Here is a 19,006-nt window from a genome sequence, read left to right on the forward strand (position 1 = left end):
GGCAGATCCTTTATGATCTAATCCCCTCCCAAAGACCCCACCTCCTAATACGAATACCTTGTGGGGTAGGTTTCAGCATATGAATTTTCAGGGTCATAAACCTTCAGATCATAGAAATTCCCTTTCCTAAAACCTTAAATATATTTCCAGTCATTCATTTGCTCTCCCTATATGTGCCCTTATTGTACATAACTTTGTGATTCCTGAATTTTATTTTTTATTCATTTGTTGTGAAAGCTATATTAAATTTCCCTCTAAACTTGCATATCTTTCCATTTTTTTCTGTATGTCTAAGAGTTTTGGTTGTTTTTTTTTTTTTTTTCCATTTCTCATCAGCGATTCTGCATGAAAATAATTTCTAACTTTTTTGTGGATAACAAATTTATATCACCCTTATTATAAGATGCAGTTTCCATATTTCAACATTTATAAGCAAAAATACATTTTAACATCGACATGCTTATTTAATATTATGTCCTTATTTGTTTTCACTGAAAACCTTTTATACAATCATTTGTGTGTCTCAAAATTTAATATTTTTTGGTGTCATAGGATTTAGGAAACATGATAACAATATTTTGACTCACTCTAAGGTGATTTTTTTCTGGGTTTTCATCTCTTTATAATTACTGAATCACATTTATAAATATCTTGGTTTATCTTTGGTGGTTATCTTTTTTTTTTTGGCAGTTTGTATAAACTTGAAACAGCTGTTAGAAACACATGATACAAATGGGAGCACACAATTTACCTTCTGTGTAAAGCTGAATTTCAATTTTTTGTTTGTTTCCACCCCTGGGAAAATAAATATAAAGCTTTCTATTTGTACATTTTATGAGCAGACACATGCTTACATGCACGAGCCTATAAAATATGTGTTCTGAATTTACTTTCTTAGTAATACCAAGAAAATTACAGCACTAAGGTCCAAGAATTTATTCATGCCTTCCATTTGCATTTGCTTTTACTTGTCATCAACTCTGAATTTTGAAAGAGAACTGCTGGATATTGACAGTTGTTAGAAGTCTAGTGTCAGTTACAGCCACCCATTCTCTAAGGGCTAGTGCCAGATAATTACTTATTTGACTAGCTGCTGTGATAATCTGTCTCGACTTAAGTATTGAATATATGCCAAATGTCTCTATTAAAGTGGCTTTTAATAACATATTTCTGTAATCTCGGTGAGCAAAGATGAGAACATTGGAAACACCTCTGGGAATTTCAGGTTAACTATTGTTTGTAGCTCCTTAGTTGCTCTGATTTTGTTTTTAAGGAAGATTTAGTTGGGGAATAGAATGTTGGCACAAAAAATGTGCAGAGCTATGCAACGAGGTGTTTTATACAATTGAAATCATGCAATTTAATGAGTACAGTCACTTTAGATGATTTTAAAATTAAAATTACAGTGTATGGTCCTTCTGAAATATTAGTTATATAATTATTTTTAAAATTGAAGATGGCAGAGAAATGGAAAATATTCTAACAAAGTTATTTGAAGCAGAACTTATGCTGAATGATGGTAAGTGATTCCTGAGCATTATATTAAGAGAGATATATGTTTCATTTATTAAATATTTTCCATCTATAATTCTGAACTAGCTTTAATCAGTCAAGTAAGAGGAAGCAGTGAAAAGAAAATTCCCAAGCAAAATTTTCAAGTGACAAATTGAGAGATGTGTTTTTCCTTCTGGAAATGCATCAATTTTAGTGATGCATCAATTTGCTTTATTTTTTTCCTGGCCATATGTATGGCTATATGGCTGATCACATGGTCCTTAAAATCAGTACAATGTTCTAAGCAACAATTCATCATATCTGGTTATTTTTTAGTCATATGTTTATTATTTTGTTGACCCATGCTATCTTTGTGTACCAGGTTGATAAAAACATTCTCTGTAATAATTATATATAGATTATTTCTGAGTTTGCATTTGAAAACATGTAGTGTTATGTTTGCATGCATATTTTATTAGTGAGTGAGCTTAAACAAATGGTTTTAACTAAAAATTATGTTGGGTTTTTTTTGTATATTGTGAATATTTTTATCTTTTATCAGTTGCTTTGCAGTTGTGACAACACTGCCTATAACTTTAAATAGTACCAAGTATTAAAAGGAATGAAATGCAGAGAGTGACCAATACCAATCTCCCTACTTAAACTTCATTTAAATTCATTGATTTGCCATTGTCTCACAGTTAGTGCATGGCAGAGTTAAAGTGCAAGTCTCTGGGTCTTAGGTCAATGCCCCATTATAGAGCCATTTTATTGTTCGTAAGTTACCCAAATATTTCTCTTCTCAAATTTAATAGAAACACACCCCCTTTCAATATTATGATGCATAAGTTACAAAGCCATAAGCGTTTTTATTTTATTTTGGATGACATTATTCTATTGAACTTAGCATTTTCAAATAAAAATATTTCACCTCATTATTTCCTTTTGGAAAGAGTAATTTTTACCTAAATCATTCTCTTAAAGTAGAGGCATACTCAGGGCTTTTTTCCTTATTTTTTTTTAAACAGCTTTTTTTGAGATAGTATTAATATAACATAAAATTCAGCTGTTTAAAGTATACAATTCAATGGTTTTTAAAATTATTTTAGTATTCCTCCAGTGACTAATGATGATGAATATTTTTTAATGTGTTGTTGAACATTTTTATAATCTTCTTTGGAAAAATATCTATTTAAATCCTTTGCTTCTTATTTTTTAATTGGGTTATTTGCCTTTTTATTATTGAACTGTGTTTTTAGACATTCTAGATACAAGTTTCTTATTGGATATCTAATTTTCAATCGTTTTCTCCCATTTTGTGAGTTGTCTTCTCACTTTCTTGTTGGTATCGTTTGAAGTACAGAAGTTTTTAATTTTGACAAAGTCCAATTAATCTGTTTTTCTTTTGTTGCTTCTGGTTTTCATACCTAAGAAGGTATTTCCTAAACCATGGTCATGATCATTTACTTCTAGATTTTCTCTTAAGAATTTTGTAGTTTTAGTTCTTGCACTTAGATCGATGGTCCATTTTGAGTTCATTTTTGTGTACAGTGTGAAAAAAAGCCCAAAATGATTCTCAGGGATTTTTAATGCATTAAGGAATCAATTTCATATCACCAGGACTTTGAGCCTGCTCCAATCTCTGTTCATTTCTGCCAATAAGATAATAATCAGAAGCTCTCTTTTAAGAATTATTATTTTCAATTCATACTTATTGCTTATAAATACTTATAAAATATGTGTTATATGAATAACAATTCAGGAAACACCTACCACATATGAATATAAGAAAAAGAATATTATTACTGCCAATAAAACCCCATGTGTGAGCCTCCCCAATCCCATTTCTTCCCTCCCTCACACATAACTGCTATCCTGAACTTGGTTTTATTTAAACCATGACTTTTATTATAGTTTTCTCACATGCTTGTATCTATAAATGACATGTTGCTTAGTTTTACACAGACATTTTTATGTTATATAAAAGTAATTAGAGAGTATATTTTCTTCTGTTTGTAGACTTTTTGTTCAGTATTACAGTACCAGAATTTATCTATATTGCTGTATATTGTTGTAATTGTTATTTGGCCGTTGCTATATAAAATTTTATACTGTAAATATACCATATTTTTTTATCCATTGAATTGTTATTAATATTGTGGTTGCTTTCAAGTGTTTTATTTTTCCAAAAGTGTTACTTTCCAATATTCTTAAATATTTATGTTTTATACTTATTTCTTGCATCACTTGTTCAAGATTTTCTCTGAGACAGATCTCTCGAAATAGAATTGCTGAATCATAGGTATGCACATTTACAAAAATAATGCCATTTTTTTCACAAAATTATTATGCAGATGAAAGATTTAAAATATTTAGTTGTATAATATCCTTAACAAGTCTTAATAATGTTAAACTTTTAAATTTTTCTATAGTGGTGTTTTTAAATGTTTCAATTTATTTCTAATTATTGTAATCACAGTTAACATCTTTACATATGTTTATTGGCTATTCAGGTTTCTCCTTCTGTGAAGTTCACAATCAAGTTACCAAAATCAGAAAAAAAAAAAAAAGACATAATTGCCAGTCTTATTGATACCAAAAAATTAATATAAGAACAGCTTCATGGCAATAAATTTGACAACTTAGATAAATGAAAAAATACTTGCAAAGCACAACTTACCCAAACTGTTGAACTGAAAGATAATGAAATTACCATATAACAAAACATATGTCATACAGTTAAAATAAGACTTAAAGGAAAATGTAAACATTCAAGGTATGTATTAGAAGAGAAGAATTCCAGCAACTTATTGCACTAAATATTTATTTTACGTTAGTAGAAACATAGCACCCAAATAAACCTTAAGAAATTAAATGATAAAAAATAATCACTATTAAGAACAGAAACTAAGAGGATGCACTATAAAAATGAAAAAAATGTAGAGTACTTCACCAAGCAGAAGCTGGTTTTTAGAAAAGATTGGTAACACTGATAATTTTTGGTGATGCTCACCAAGAAAACAGAGAGAGAAACTCCGCAAAAAGCACATAAGTAATCTGAAAAGAAAACAACTTTTAATACAGATACTGAAGTCATTGTTAAAAAGACAAAATTATAAACAACTTAATTGCAAATATTTTGAAATTTGCTGAAATGGAAAAAATCTTAGAAATGAAAAATTTATGAAAACATATAACAGTAGAACTGCAAAGTAAGAATTTGAATCAGGAATTTTAAAATTTTCCACCAAAATTCCATTTGTAGATGACTTCAACATAGAGTTCTACCAAACACATAAGGAATAAATAATTCCAATCACCTATTATTTTTTTTTCCAGAGAACAGACAATGCAAATATGTGCACCACTCATTTTATGTTTCTCATAAATTTGATAAAAAACTTAAAAATGACAATAAAAGAAATTATTGACCAATGAAAATTACAGACCAAGTTTCATCATAAATATAGATGAAAATATCCTAACACATAAGTTAAGTAAATCTAGCATCACGCTGAAGAATAGTACATTATGCCCTTAGAAAGTGAATCAATATATTAATTTTAACACATTAAACAAGAAAAATCATGTGATCACTTCACCAGATACAGAAATGTTGTTGATAAATTCAACATCCATTCATGAATAAATTTTTTTCACAAAAAAATAAGAAACTTTATCCTTAATGATAAAAACATTATCATATTTATTTTTAAATCAAGAATGAAGCAATTACCCAGCAATCATCCTTACATTAAACATTGTTGTAGCCAGTTGAGTAAAGAAAGAAAAGGGAACATAAATTATTAGCAAAGGACTGAAAAAAAAAAAGTTTTCCACTTTTAGCTAGTATAATTTTACATGAAGATAATCCAAAATATATTACTAATAAATAGTAATAATTACTAAAAGAATTTGCCAGTGTTTATGAATATACATACAACAAGTTACATTTTATGCATTAAGCAAAAAGGGTATGTATAATAATACATACCCTATTTTTCCCCACTAAAAAGATAAGCACAAAAGAAAACTTCTCGTTAATTTCTTAACAGCTAGCAATTCTCAAGTTGGGTGTTACTCACTGTGAATTTTAAACTCTACGATTATTGTTTTTATACTCACAAGGGTATGTAGTCAGTGTTCTGGACTAAATACAATTAATCTTCATACAATATTTAAAATTTGTCTTAGATTGAACTGCTAAACAAAGATACCATAGACTGGCTAAACAACAGAAACCTAGTTTTTTGTATTTCTGGAGACCGGGAAGTCCAAAATCAAGGTGGTGGCCAATCTGGTCCCTAGTTAGGGCCCTCATTTGCAGGTGTCTAATAAGCACCTGATAAATACTTGTTGAAACTTATGTTCTTGTTCTTGGACCACTTTTAAATAATCTCCCATTTCTCCACACATGGAGAACAAACCTAGCAGCTTCAGAATGCCACCATCCCACCCCATATGTTCATGTATCCCTGCTATGGTACTTGGATCCCATTCTCTTTCTTGCTGAAGTAGAAATAACTGGAAATAAATGCTTGAGTTTCATTAGTTAAGCAGTGTCTTGACTTGATGAAATAAATGATATTGAAATAAATAACAAAGGAACTGATCTGACCCTGGGGGAAGTTGGGATTTTATCTCTTTTAACTATTCCTTTAAGGAATTAAGTAGGGGGTGTAGAATGAGTTACAAAGACTGTTGGAACATGGGTTCCTTTCCTTATTAACAGTGGCCTTACTTAACTGCTTCGATCCTCAGTTTCATGTTTAAAATAATGGCAAGTATAATGCCTGATGGGGTTATTCAAGGAGTTCAAAGAGAAAATGCGTGATTAGTTATTGGTTTGGAGTAGATGATAATGTATGTAGCTATTATTAGTATGGTATGTCCTGTACAGACACACCTGTCATTCTCACAAATACAGACACACCCTCATCTTCACAGTAAAACTGACTTTTCTATTCTTTTTATTCAAATCTAACTCTTAATTCCACTCTCCTGACTTTTTTCTGTGATGTAAATTATAACAGATATCCCAGTCAAAATGCACATGAATGTTTTTGCAACACTGGACATTTTAATGTCATAAAGACTAATATTGGGACTGAGGATAATTGAAGGATGGCAGAATAAGAAGCACTAGAAATGTGTCTCTCTATATTGGCAACAATTGCACTAGTAGAATCTGTCCGATCTAATTAGTTAGGATCTCTGGAGTCTATACCAAGGCTTGCAACTTTTAGGGGCATAATGAGATGGCAAATTTCAGTTAATTTTGGTCAATGTTAGCTCTTAGTGCAGTAGCAGCTACTTATTCAGCACCCTCAACCCTATAGCTGGCAGCCCTATGCATTCTAGGAACAGCTTGCAAGAGCAATAGTGGGCAAAAAGTACGACCTCCAAATACTGAGAATTTGTGCTCTGATCTCTGATTAGTGCTTCTGATCAAACAGTTGCAAATAAATTGATGGGCAGCCATTGACTTCCAGGGGACTTAAATGGCTGGGAACTTTTTACTCCCCTCATTGTCTTTTGGGAGCCAGATATTAAAGATTAAGAAATTCAAAAGCAACAGCATAAATGAGGGATATTAGAAAGTCACTGTGCATCCAAAGGTAAGCTGCAAACTTAGAAAAGGTCTAAGGTGACCTTTAAGTGGACACTTCTGGTTGATTTTTGGCATAGAATTAGCCTACAACAATAATTAAAACATTAAACAAACAAACAAACAGAAACAAATAAACTCCCAGCAGATCCTGGGAGACGGAAAAAAATTGATATCCAGAATTACCACATTATTAGATACAAATGTTTAGTTTTCAACAAAAAAATCACAAACTTACAAGGAAACAAGAAAGTATAGCCCATTCAAAATACATAAACAGAACTATCCTCCCAAAATCTTATAATGAATCTGCTAGACAAGACTTCAAAACAATTCTTTTAAAAGTACTCACTCAGAGAGCTAAAAGAAAATGCTGAGACAGTCAAAAAAATTATCTATGAACTAAAAGGAAATATCAATAAAGGAACAGAAAATTTAAATATAAACCAAAAAGAAATTCTGAAACTGAAAAGTACAGTAACAGAAATTTAAAAAAAAAAAAAAAATCCACCAGAAGGATTCAAAGGAGATCTGAGTAGGCAGAAGAAAGAATCAGAAAATTTAAGGATAAGACAATGGAAATGATTAAGTATGAGAAAAAGAAAGAAAAAAGATTGAATAAAAGTAAACAAAGGGACTATAGGTCACCATTTAACAGACCAACATAAGCATTCTGGGAGTCCCTGAAGGAGAAGATAACTATAAAGGGGAAGAGAGAATATTTGAAGATATGATAGCTGAAAACTTCCCACATATGATAAAAGACATGAATATAAACATTCAAGAAGCTCCATGAACTCTATGTTCGAAGAACCAAAAGAAAACCAACTGAGGCTCACTGTAATTAAACTTTCAAAAGACAAAGACAAAGAATCTTGAAAATATCAAGAGAGAATCAGAAAGAATGAATTTGTCGCATTAGAAATCTTCAATAAGATTATCAGTATGTTTCTCATCAGAAATTTTGAAGACTAAAAGGCAGTGGGCTGGTATATTCAAAATGCTAAATAATTTTAAAAACCCAAAAAACTGTCAACCAAAAATCTTATATCTGGCAAAATTGTCTTTCAAAAGTGAGGGAGATATTAAGATATTATCAGATTAACAAATGCTAAGGGAGTGTGTTATCACTAGATCCACCCAGTAAAAATACTGAAAGGAGTTCTGCAGGTTGAAATGAAAGGGGACTGGGCTGTAATTTGAAGCCATATGAAGAAACAGAGACCTTGATAAAACTAAACACCTGTGTAATTATAAAAGCTACTCTTATCGTAGTCTTGTTATTGTAACTTCACTTTTTGTTGTCTACATAATCTAAGAGACTAATATATTTTTTTAAATAATCAATCTGAGAGATAGTATTATTGTAATTTGGGTTTGTAGAGCCACATTTTATTTTACACATAGTTTGAGAAATGAATGCATTTAAAAGAAGTATCAGTTTATGTTTTGGAGCACGAAATGTATAAAGATGTAATTTTGTGACATGAAAAACTAAAGAGGTGAGGGCAAAACTGTGAACAAGCAGAGATTTTATGTATTATTGAAGTTAAGCTGGTATAAATTCAAATTAGAGTGTTATAAATTTAACATGGTAAACACACAAAAAGTTAGAAAATATACACTAAGAAAATGAAAAAAGAATTTGTCTCACTACAAAAAATCCACTAAACATAAAAAAGGCAGTAATAAAGAAAATGAGAGACAAAAATTCTCTAAGACATATAGAAATTTAATAGCATAATGTCAGAAGTCCCTACTTACTAGTAAATACTTTAAATATATTAAATTCTCCAATCACAAGGAAGAGATTGGCAGAATGAATATAAAAACATGATCCAACTATATATTGTCCACAAGAGACTCACTTTAGATCACAAAATTAAAAGGATGGAAAAAGACACTTTATGCAAATAGTAACCAAAAGAGAGCAGGAGATGCTATACTAATATCACACAATAAACCTTAAATCAGAAAAGGCTACTAGAGACAAAGAAGGCTATTATACTAAGTGAAGTTAGGCAGTAACAAAAAGACAAATGCCATATGATTCCACTTACATGAGGTACTTAGAGCAGTCAAATTCATAGAAACAAAAAATAGAGTGGTGGTTGCCAGGGACTGGGGGAAGGGGGAATGGTGTGTTTAATGTGCATAGAGTTTTAGTTTTGCAAAAGGAAAAGTGCTCTGAAAGTAGATGGTAGGGATGGTTGTAGAACAATATGAATTTACTTAATATCCCTAACATGTACACCTAAAAATGGTTATGATGGTAAATTCTATGCTATGTTTATTTCGCCATAATAGAAAATGTATTTTATTGTTATAAAGTTAGTGGTAGGTAGATTTATAATACTTTTGGGAAAGATTCATTGGGTTTCTCTCAAATTACCTTGGGAGCAACAATGGATTTTATTTTATGAACCAGTCAGCCTTCTGAGAAACAAACTCAACATAAGAAAAAATCTTAAAAGTTTTTTTAAAATAACACTTTCCATATCTAGAATTTTACTGCATGAATGATTATGTCAACTATTCAGAAAACAATTGAGCATCAGAAATTAAGCAAATAATTAAAACAAATGCAGAGATGACTAGTGAGAAACCTTTTTTATATGATACGGTGAAATAGATCATCAGAAAAATGCCTGATATATGCAGCACATTTGGAAATTATGTATTAAAAAAATTAAAAATGTTTTATTACACAGTTAGGCTGAACAGAAAGGATAGACATTTTTAGAGGAACAAAATAAGAAAATGTGTCTTCAGAGGGATGAGAAAAATAGTAACGGAGTTTGCCTTATGACAACTTAAAAGGTTAGTGCCTGGACTTTTAAAAAAATTAATTTATTTTGAAATGTAAAAATCTGGAATAATGTTAGATTTACAGACTGATACTTAAATTATTAAATGCAAAACATAAACAAGAATAACTAATGCTATCAAGGTATTAAACTATAATGAGAATATGTGACACCAAAATTGACTAATATTTAAAAGAGTCAAATAAAATGTGGTACATCTACACAATGGAATACTACTCAGCTATAAAAATGAATGAAATACTGCCATTTGCAACAACATGGATGGACCTCGAGAGAATTATATTAAGTGAAACAAGTCAGGCACAGAAAGAGAAATACCACATGTTCTCACTTATTGGTGGGAGCTAAAAATTAATATATAAATTCACACACACACACACACACACACACACACACACACACACACAAAACCGGGGGGGGGGAAGAAGATATAACAACCACAATTACTTGAAGTTGATACGACAAGCAAACAGAAAGGACATTGTGCGGGGGAGGGGGGGAGGGAGAAGGGAGGGAGGTTTTGGTGATGGGGAGCAATAATCAGCCACAATGTATATCGAGAAAATAAAATTAAAAATAAATAAAAATAAATAAAAGAGTCAAATAGAGCTATAAACATAAAAGTATAACAATTAAAAATTGAAATTCAGTAGGTTAAAGAAAAAATAAAATTCAACTGAAGCAAGAATTAGTGAAGATGGAGCTAAATTGCTGAGACTTATAGAGAATGGAGCACAGAGCGTAAGAGACAAGGGGGAATGTGTAAGAAAGTCCATGTGCCTCTATAGGAGTTTCATGAGATAATAGAAAGAATGAAGAATAAGTAGTATTTGATAGAATATTTTACCAAGGTGATCAAATAAGTGAATTCTTCACTTTAAAAAACTGAAATGAATTCAGAGAAAGATAAATAAGATGATTTCCATACCAGACACATCAAAGTGAAATAGCAAAATTCAAAAGACAAAAAGTCTTTTTTGTCTAACACTGATTAACATAAAACTTTAATTAAATATACATGGTAATATTTCAAATTTAACCCATAAACTAAGAATAATTGTCTGTATATCTGCCAAACTACCAGAAGCAAAAAAAGAAAAAAAAATCATGTAAACAAAAGTCTATCAATCCAATAGGTTTAATGAATCTATCAATCCAATCCAGGAAAGAAAGAAGAAAAAAAGAAAAAAAACGTTATTGTAAAAACAGCAAAAATAGATAAATGAAATGATGAAAATGAATTTTAAATAACAGTAATAGCAGTCAAGATACATGGATTAAAATGTCAAATTAAAGCACAAATATTTTCATAGTGGAAAAAAATAATAATTCCACATATGTGATTTTTATACGAGAAGCACCCAAATTATCAAGGCTCAGAAAGATTGGAATTCAAGTCTTGGAAAATATAGAGCAATCAAATACAACCCAAAGTAAGATAATATTATTCTTTTTGCATTAGACAAAGTATGTTTTAAGGCAAATAATGTTAACCAATGGAAAGAGTCTTTAAATATATTCACCATCTGTATTGCACATTTTAGCATGACTGTCATAGTAAATTGACTAAAAAAATTAATAAATATATAAAATAATTGAACAGTGCAAACTAGAACATATTTTACGGGATATGTAAAAAACATGGCAACAAACAACATATGAATACACATTCTTTCAAGGATGTATTGAGCACATCCAAATGTAAAATATCTACTATACAAAATGCTAAAAAAAAAATAAAAGTAATAAATTCAAAGTTTCAGTATTATAGAGGCCACATTCTCTGAACATGACACAATTAAGTTAGAAATAAATACTTTAAAAATTCAAACTCTGTTTTTAAATAATCCATGAGACAAAGAAAAAGTAATGATAGAAAAGCAAAATACTTAGATTTAATTGAAATTGTAAACTGTCTAAACAAACTATGTACTGGTGAGTCTAAAAACTGTTTAAAGGAAAATATATAGACTTAAATTCTTGTATTAAGAAAACTAAAAATGTCTAAAGAAAACGAGCTAAACATCCAGCTTTAGAACTAAGGTAAATAAATAAATAAATAGATTTTGAAAATGCACTGAAGAAGCAAAGAAATAATAAAGATAAGAGAAGTAATTAATAAAATTGAAAACAAAATGATAACAAAGAAGCTTTAAAAAGACAAAAATTCGGGCCGGCCCGTGGCTCGCTCGGGAGAGTGTAGTGCTGAAAAAGACAAAAATTCATTCTTGGAACAGAAAAAAATTAGCAAACTTTGATATGGTAAGTCAAGAAGGTAAAATAAAGCAAAAACTACAGCAATATTAAGAATGAAAAACTAGAATTTAATTCAACAGAGATTAAAATAATGTAACATGATATTCTGTTGCAGTAAACAGAAAACCTTTGTAGTCAAATGGTTTGAAAACTTAGCTTAAATCTATGAGGTAACAAAACAAAAACAAAAACAAACAACCAAAACAAACAAGCAACAAACTCACCAAAATTGAATCAAGAGAAAATAATCAACCTGCTGAATGATCTATAAAGTATACAAAAATTGAATCAATATTAAGAATAAATACTCAAACTGTAAGTTGAGATGGCTTAAGAGACTAGTTTTCAGAACCATTCAAGGACTGGTTATCCTCAATCTTACACAAATTCTTTCTAGAAAAAAATAAAAGAAAATGAAGGCAGAATACACCCCAGATTATTTTATAAGGTTAGTTATAACTTGATAATAAAATTAGGAAAGCATCACACATAAAGCCATTTTTATACATATAATTTTAGCAAAATTTTGAATAAAATTGGCTATAATGAGAAACCAAACCCAGCAATGTATAAGCAAAATAAAATAACCAGTTTGGGTTTGTTCCAACAATTTATGGTTATTTCAGCATTAGCAAACTGAATTATGAACTGTACTATTACTGAAATAGAATAAAGAAGAAAAATAAGGATCTCAAAACATTCAAGTTAAAACTTTCGGCGCAATTTTTAAGAATTGTATAAGGTAAATTTAACAACATAATGGGAATAGAAAGAAATTTCCTTAAACTGAAAAACTAAAGCCTGAAAAACATGTTCAATAGTGAAATCTTATGATTATTTTTAAATAAAGTAAGAATATATAGATGCTATAAACACGTAAAAATAAGAAAGGCACTTATGAATAAGTATAACTAGGTAGGTAGAGTTGCCCTACTAAAAACCAACACACATCCCTCCAGTGGGCTTTCTCTTCCCCTGTGCAGTGTATTCTCTTCTACTCCACATCACCTATTTAAAGATTGTAACCTCAAAACGATCTGAGAAAACACAGGTATGGCTATTTCACTACAAGTTTTTTGTGTACACCAGATAGAGAAGCAGTGGAGCAGGTCAATCCTCCTATTTAAGTAGATCAGTCACAAGATATTGTATCAGAATAATTTTTATTTTGTTAATGATGAATCATAGTAGTATTAAGAGAGACACAAATGTTTTGAAGGAAGAGAAGTTTGTTATACTAAGGTGATTGAAATTTGGTTTTCAAACATCTGAGGGGTTTATGAACTCTGTTGACAAAAATTATATTTGAATAACTTCTTAGTCTGGCAGGATCCCATTTAAGATATGGATATCTTTGACACTTAAACGAGGAACAATTCAGCTGAATCTGTGTCTATTACTGGTTTCCATAGTCATTCCAGAGCTCAGAGAAGAGCAGAAGGGAGTGTTCAATACTTACTGGATGCTTGGAGCTTTGTTTAATCTTCCCTACCCATTCCCTCTTTAGGGGCATAAATTTAAGATATAGTCATTTTGGTTCACACTATTAACATCTACTTGCACTTTGCCAAAATTAATAAAAATTATACCTTATTTGCCATCTGATAATGTTAGAAAAATAACTAAACAGAAAATTGTATTACTAGAAATAATTTATTTTAGATTTATGGAGAATTGGACAGATGGTATGGATAGGAGGATAGTTTGGACTCAGACATTATGCATGACTGGAATTTTCCTCAGATAAAATTGTTATTAACCTATCATCCAAATAAAAAGGATAGACACCTATCACAGATCCTTTCTCACATTTGCTGTGTGGTAAACATTTTTCAATGTACACTTTCTTTTCCTTAAGAAAATTAACTCTTCTGCATTTTCAGCAAAGAATAAACAGATTTAAAAAATAAAAATCCAAATATATAAAAGACACAGCGGGAAAAGAAAAACTTCAACATCCCAATCTCCTCTTTTTTTCCAAATTGATAATTAGAAATGTCCAGTTGGGGTGGGATGCTTGCAGCATTTCTTTTTTCTGGTAGCCACATAATTTTGCTACTGCAAATGTCAGTAAGGTAAGAAAGGACTAAAACTGTCCACTGACAGATAAATATAATATCATATTTCATGTGTTACTAATTTCTGTATTTTACCAACCAAAAGTGTTTTGAAAAGTAAACACAGGAGAACATTGTCTTCTTCACCTTCGTAACACAAAAAGGAAATTTATGGCAATATTGCTAGGCATGATGGATGCTAACGCATCCTAAGAACTGTTTTGATTCATAAGTCTAAGAAACATGAAGGCAAAGATGTTGGTTGTCCATTTAGAAAACTTCCTCTAGGGGATGCATATATGTTTCCATGATAATGGTGTTTCTTGCCAGTGATTAATGCTAAAAATGATTTTTCATTGTCCTGCATCCCAAATGTTAAGGCTGGTCAGTTAGCAGGATAACTGGTTGAAGGTTTATCAACTGGCAAGATCAGCAGATTGCAAACAAAAACTCCCTTTACTTTCCAGAAATTCTTGTAACTTTTATTTGATGTAAACAAAATTCATGTTTCTTAACTAACTTCATTTCTCTGAAATCTTAACTTACCCTGATTTGCTTCCTTGCATTGTGTCATGGAGTATTTAAATGTATTTTTATTTAACCTTAGAGAGTTTGTATTTTCTAATTTCTTCTTTCACAGAATATCAATTTTACAAAGACCATTCAGTTTAATTTACTGATCCCAAAACAGAATTTTGGTAAATAAGTGACTTGCTTAAAATATAACTGTCATATTTGAGCCCTAAAATAGAATTTTATAATGCCATAGCTTGGATGCTTTTATTTTACCTTATGATATATTTTATTTTACCAAGTTAGCTGATCAATGTATAAATGGAAACAGCTAAAAATATGAGCTCATTAATTGTTCCTCATGTCTAATGCTGGCCTAGTACCTGACACATAATGAGATTTTATATATATATGTATATATATATATATGTACATATATATATATTCATTTATTCAACAAATATTTAAATACTATGATTTAGCATAAATGCTCATAGTGCAAAAATTCATTTCCTATCTACACTAGCACTAAAGCTCTCATTCAGTTTCATAGTCTTAAATACTGCTTATATGATAATTGTTCCCAAATGTCTACCTGCAGCCCTGGCTTCTTCACTGACTACAGATTTACATATACAACTGTCTACTTAGCATATCAGTGTGGTCATCTATAAAGAGGACAAATTTTACACTTGATTTTACTTGCCCCAAAACTTACTCTACCAGTTGTCTTCATCTCTGTAAGTCTATCTGGTTATTTAAGCAAAAATCACGAGGGAACTTTCCAGTCCTCTCTGAAACATAGCCTATACTTAAAACCATCAGCAAGAAAGTACGTGTCATCTCCGGTCAGGCTGACTCTGTTGAAATCCTGTTTCCACCATTTGTTGGCCACATAACATTGGGCCAGGTAATCAACTTCTCTGCAATTCAATTTTCCCATTTAAAATGGAATTAATGATAATAATGTGTATGCCATATGGTTGTTATAAGAATGAAACAGAGTAATACATGTGGAGTATTTGTACAGCTTCTGATCATTGTATCAGTCATTTCTTTTTTTTTAAAGGAGGCAGAATCAACAGGAGTTGAATAGAGAACAGCTATGGGGATGATGGAAAATGAGAAGCTCAGAAACACTTCTGCCTTGGGCAAGTCGCTGCCTTGGTCAAGTCTCTGCCTTGGGCGAGTGGGTGATTACTAGTAACCCATTTACCAAGGCAAGCATCATGAGAAGAAGAAAATATTTGAGAATAGCCATGATGAGTTTAATAAAGTATGTTCTGAGTTGAGTTACCCATGGTGTGTTTAGGTGAAGGAGTCCAATAAACATCCATGTATGTGCAGGGCTGCCATGTTGCACAACTTCATGAAGGAACATTTCTACTGCAATCTATGTAATTGGTGTTCCTACGGTCAGGATGCTGTTTGGTGACAGAGAATTTTAATTGAGTACCTGTTAATATTTAGCTGGTAATTAAAGGATTGGGAGTACTTTTTGGTTACCTAGAGAACACACATACTATAAGGAGATACATTTAAAAATAGAATTCAGGGGAATTTCTCCATGTAAAAGACAAACTGAGAAACATTAACTCATGAGAGAGACTAAGTAGTACATATGGGGATAACAGGCATGAGAATCAAGGTATAGAGCAACCCATGCAGCACATGTTCCAACCAAAGAACTTAAGTGACTGTATCAATACTAAATTTCAATCCTAGATTAAGGAGAATCCACATTTTAGTAATCTAATGGGGTATTTAAAATTTGGTGTTTACAAATAAAACAATATGGCTTCGAGGGTCAAATAACTGTTCAAATGTTAGCTTACTACATTTCCTTTAAAAATGGAGAAAATGATGATGATGGTAATAACTATAATTAGTATGTCAACATTTTGGTGTGCAAGTAGTTGTCTTAAGAATGCCATGTGAAAATATAATTTCTAATTTACAAATGGGGAGAATTATGCTTACAAAGTTAAATAACTTCCTCAAGTCAATACAGCTAAAAGAAAGAAAACCTGGATTTGACCCAGGCAGGCTGATTCCAGAGCCTCCTCTGTTAACTGATGCAAATACTGGTTATATCTTAATCACTAGGATTTCCTGTGTTCTCAGCTGAGAAAAATAAATACCCACTTCAAAGTACTGTTATGATAATTAAATTAAATTTAATGAGGTGATGTATGTGAATTTCTACCCTACCCTGCGGTGTCAAGCAATAATGGATTATCTCCACTCACCCCTTCCAGTTGCCACTATGCCTCTCCCCCTCAGCTAAAGCTGAAGCTGTGTAATACCCCTGGGAGAATCTTTCACTGCCACATAAAGCCCAAATGACAGCTGTGTCCTGTCATTATGGGTCCTTGCTGCTGCTTCACCTGTTTTTACATTGACTGAGATATTGCCAAGTCCTACCATTCCAGGGACTAGAGTCACCACTACATGGTGCCATAGCCTCTCAGAACTGAGGGACAACTGAGATATTTGTTCTGGTTTCCAAATTTCTTGTTTTTGTGGGTAAAACAAGAATAGGAGGACACTGAAAGCCCTTGCCACTAAGGACTTTAACAATCTATGCCACCACTACCACTGCTACAAACTTCTACAGCCTAGGTCATTGAGGCACCCACAGTTATTAGTAACTTTGATTGCAGCTAAAGAATATGCACAGAGACTAAATCACTGCATCTATGTGAAATCTGAATCATTATACCCTTCCCAACCAGCACACTAAGACCTAACTGGAGGTGAAAGACTGTCTATGACAGCTACACTAAAAAGTTTGGAAGAGGCAATTATTTCACTGGATGCATAGATGTTGATGCAGGAACACAAGAAACATGAAAAAGCAAGGAAATTTGACACTTTCGTAGGAACATAATAACTTGCCAGTGACAAACCACACACACACACACACACACACACACACACACACACACACACTCAAAACCGTGTAGAAATCAACAAACTGCTGGAAAAAGAATTCAATATAATGATCTTGAGAAAACTCAACATGATACAAGAGAATATAGTACATATTTAACAAAATCAGGAAAATGATTGATGATATGAATGAAAAATGTAACAAAGGGATACGGAAATCATATAAAAGAAGCAGAAATCCTGAAGCTGAAGAATTCAGTGAATGAAATAAAAATATACAATAGAGATCTTCAACAAGAGGCTAGAGTAAGCAGAAAAAAGAATCTCTGAACTCAAAGATAGTTCATTTGAAATAACTCAGAGAGAAAATAAAAGAGAAAGGATAAAAATGTGAAGAATGCCTAGGGAAATTATGGGACACCGCTAAGTGAAGAAATATTCTAATATAGGTGTTCCTTAAGGAGAAGAGCATCAAAAACCTATTTAATGAAATAATAGATGAAAGCTTCTCAAGTCTTGGGAGAGATATGGACTAACATATCTGAGAAGCTCAAAAGTCACCAGATATGTTCAACACAAAAATGTCCTCTACAAGGCACATCATAGCCAAAATGTCAAAATTCAAAGATGAAAGAATTTTTTAAGTAGCAAGAGAAAAGTGTCAGGTAACATATAAGGGAATCCTCATTAGACTAACAGCATAATTCTCAGCAAAAACCTTACACCCCAGGAAAGAATGGAATGATATAATTAAAGTGCTGCTGAAAGAAAAAAAAAAATTGCCAGCCATGAATATTATACTCAGCAAAGCTATCCTTCATAAGTAAAGGAGAAATAATTTTTTTCACAGGAAAGCAAAAACTGAGAGAATTCATTACTAGACTAGACTTACAACAAATAATTAAGGGAGTCATAAAAGTGGAAGTATAAGGATATTAACTACTGTCAAGAGAACACACAAAAGGATAAAACTCACTGGTAATGCAGGAACACAAATGAGAAAGAGAAAGGACTCAGACCTTATTAACATAGAAAAACACAGAACTGCAACGATAACCAATAAGAGAGAAAAAAGGAACAAAAGATATACAAAGCAACCAGAATATTATCAACAAAATGAAAGGAGTAAGTCATTGCCAATCAATAGTTACCTTGAATGTAAAAGGACTACATTCATTAATTAAAAGATATATTCTGGCTGAGTTGATTAAAAAACAAGATCCAACTACATGCTGCCTTCAAGAAACTCACTTCACCTGTAAAGACACACATAGGCTAAAAGTGAAGGGTTGAAAAATCATGTACTATGCAAATAAAAACCAAAAGTAAGTAGGAGTAGCTATACTTAGACCAGATAA

This window comes from Cynocephalus volans, chromosome 3, assembly GCF_027409185.1.
Source record: "Cynocephalus volans isolate mCynVol1 chromosome 3, mCynVol1.pri, whole genome shotgun sequence".
Classification (NCBI taxonomy): Eukaryota; Metazoa; Chordata; class Mammalia; order Dermoptera; family Cynocephalidae; genus Cynocephalus; species Cynocephalus volans.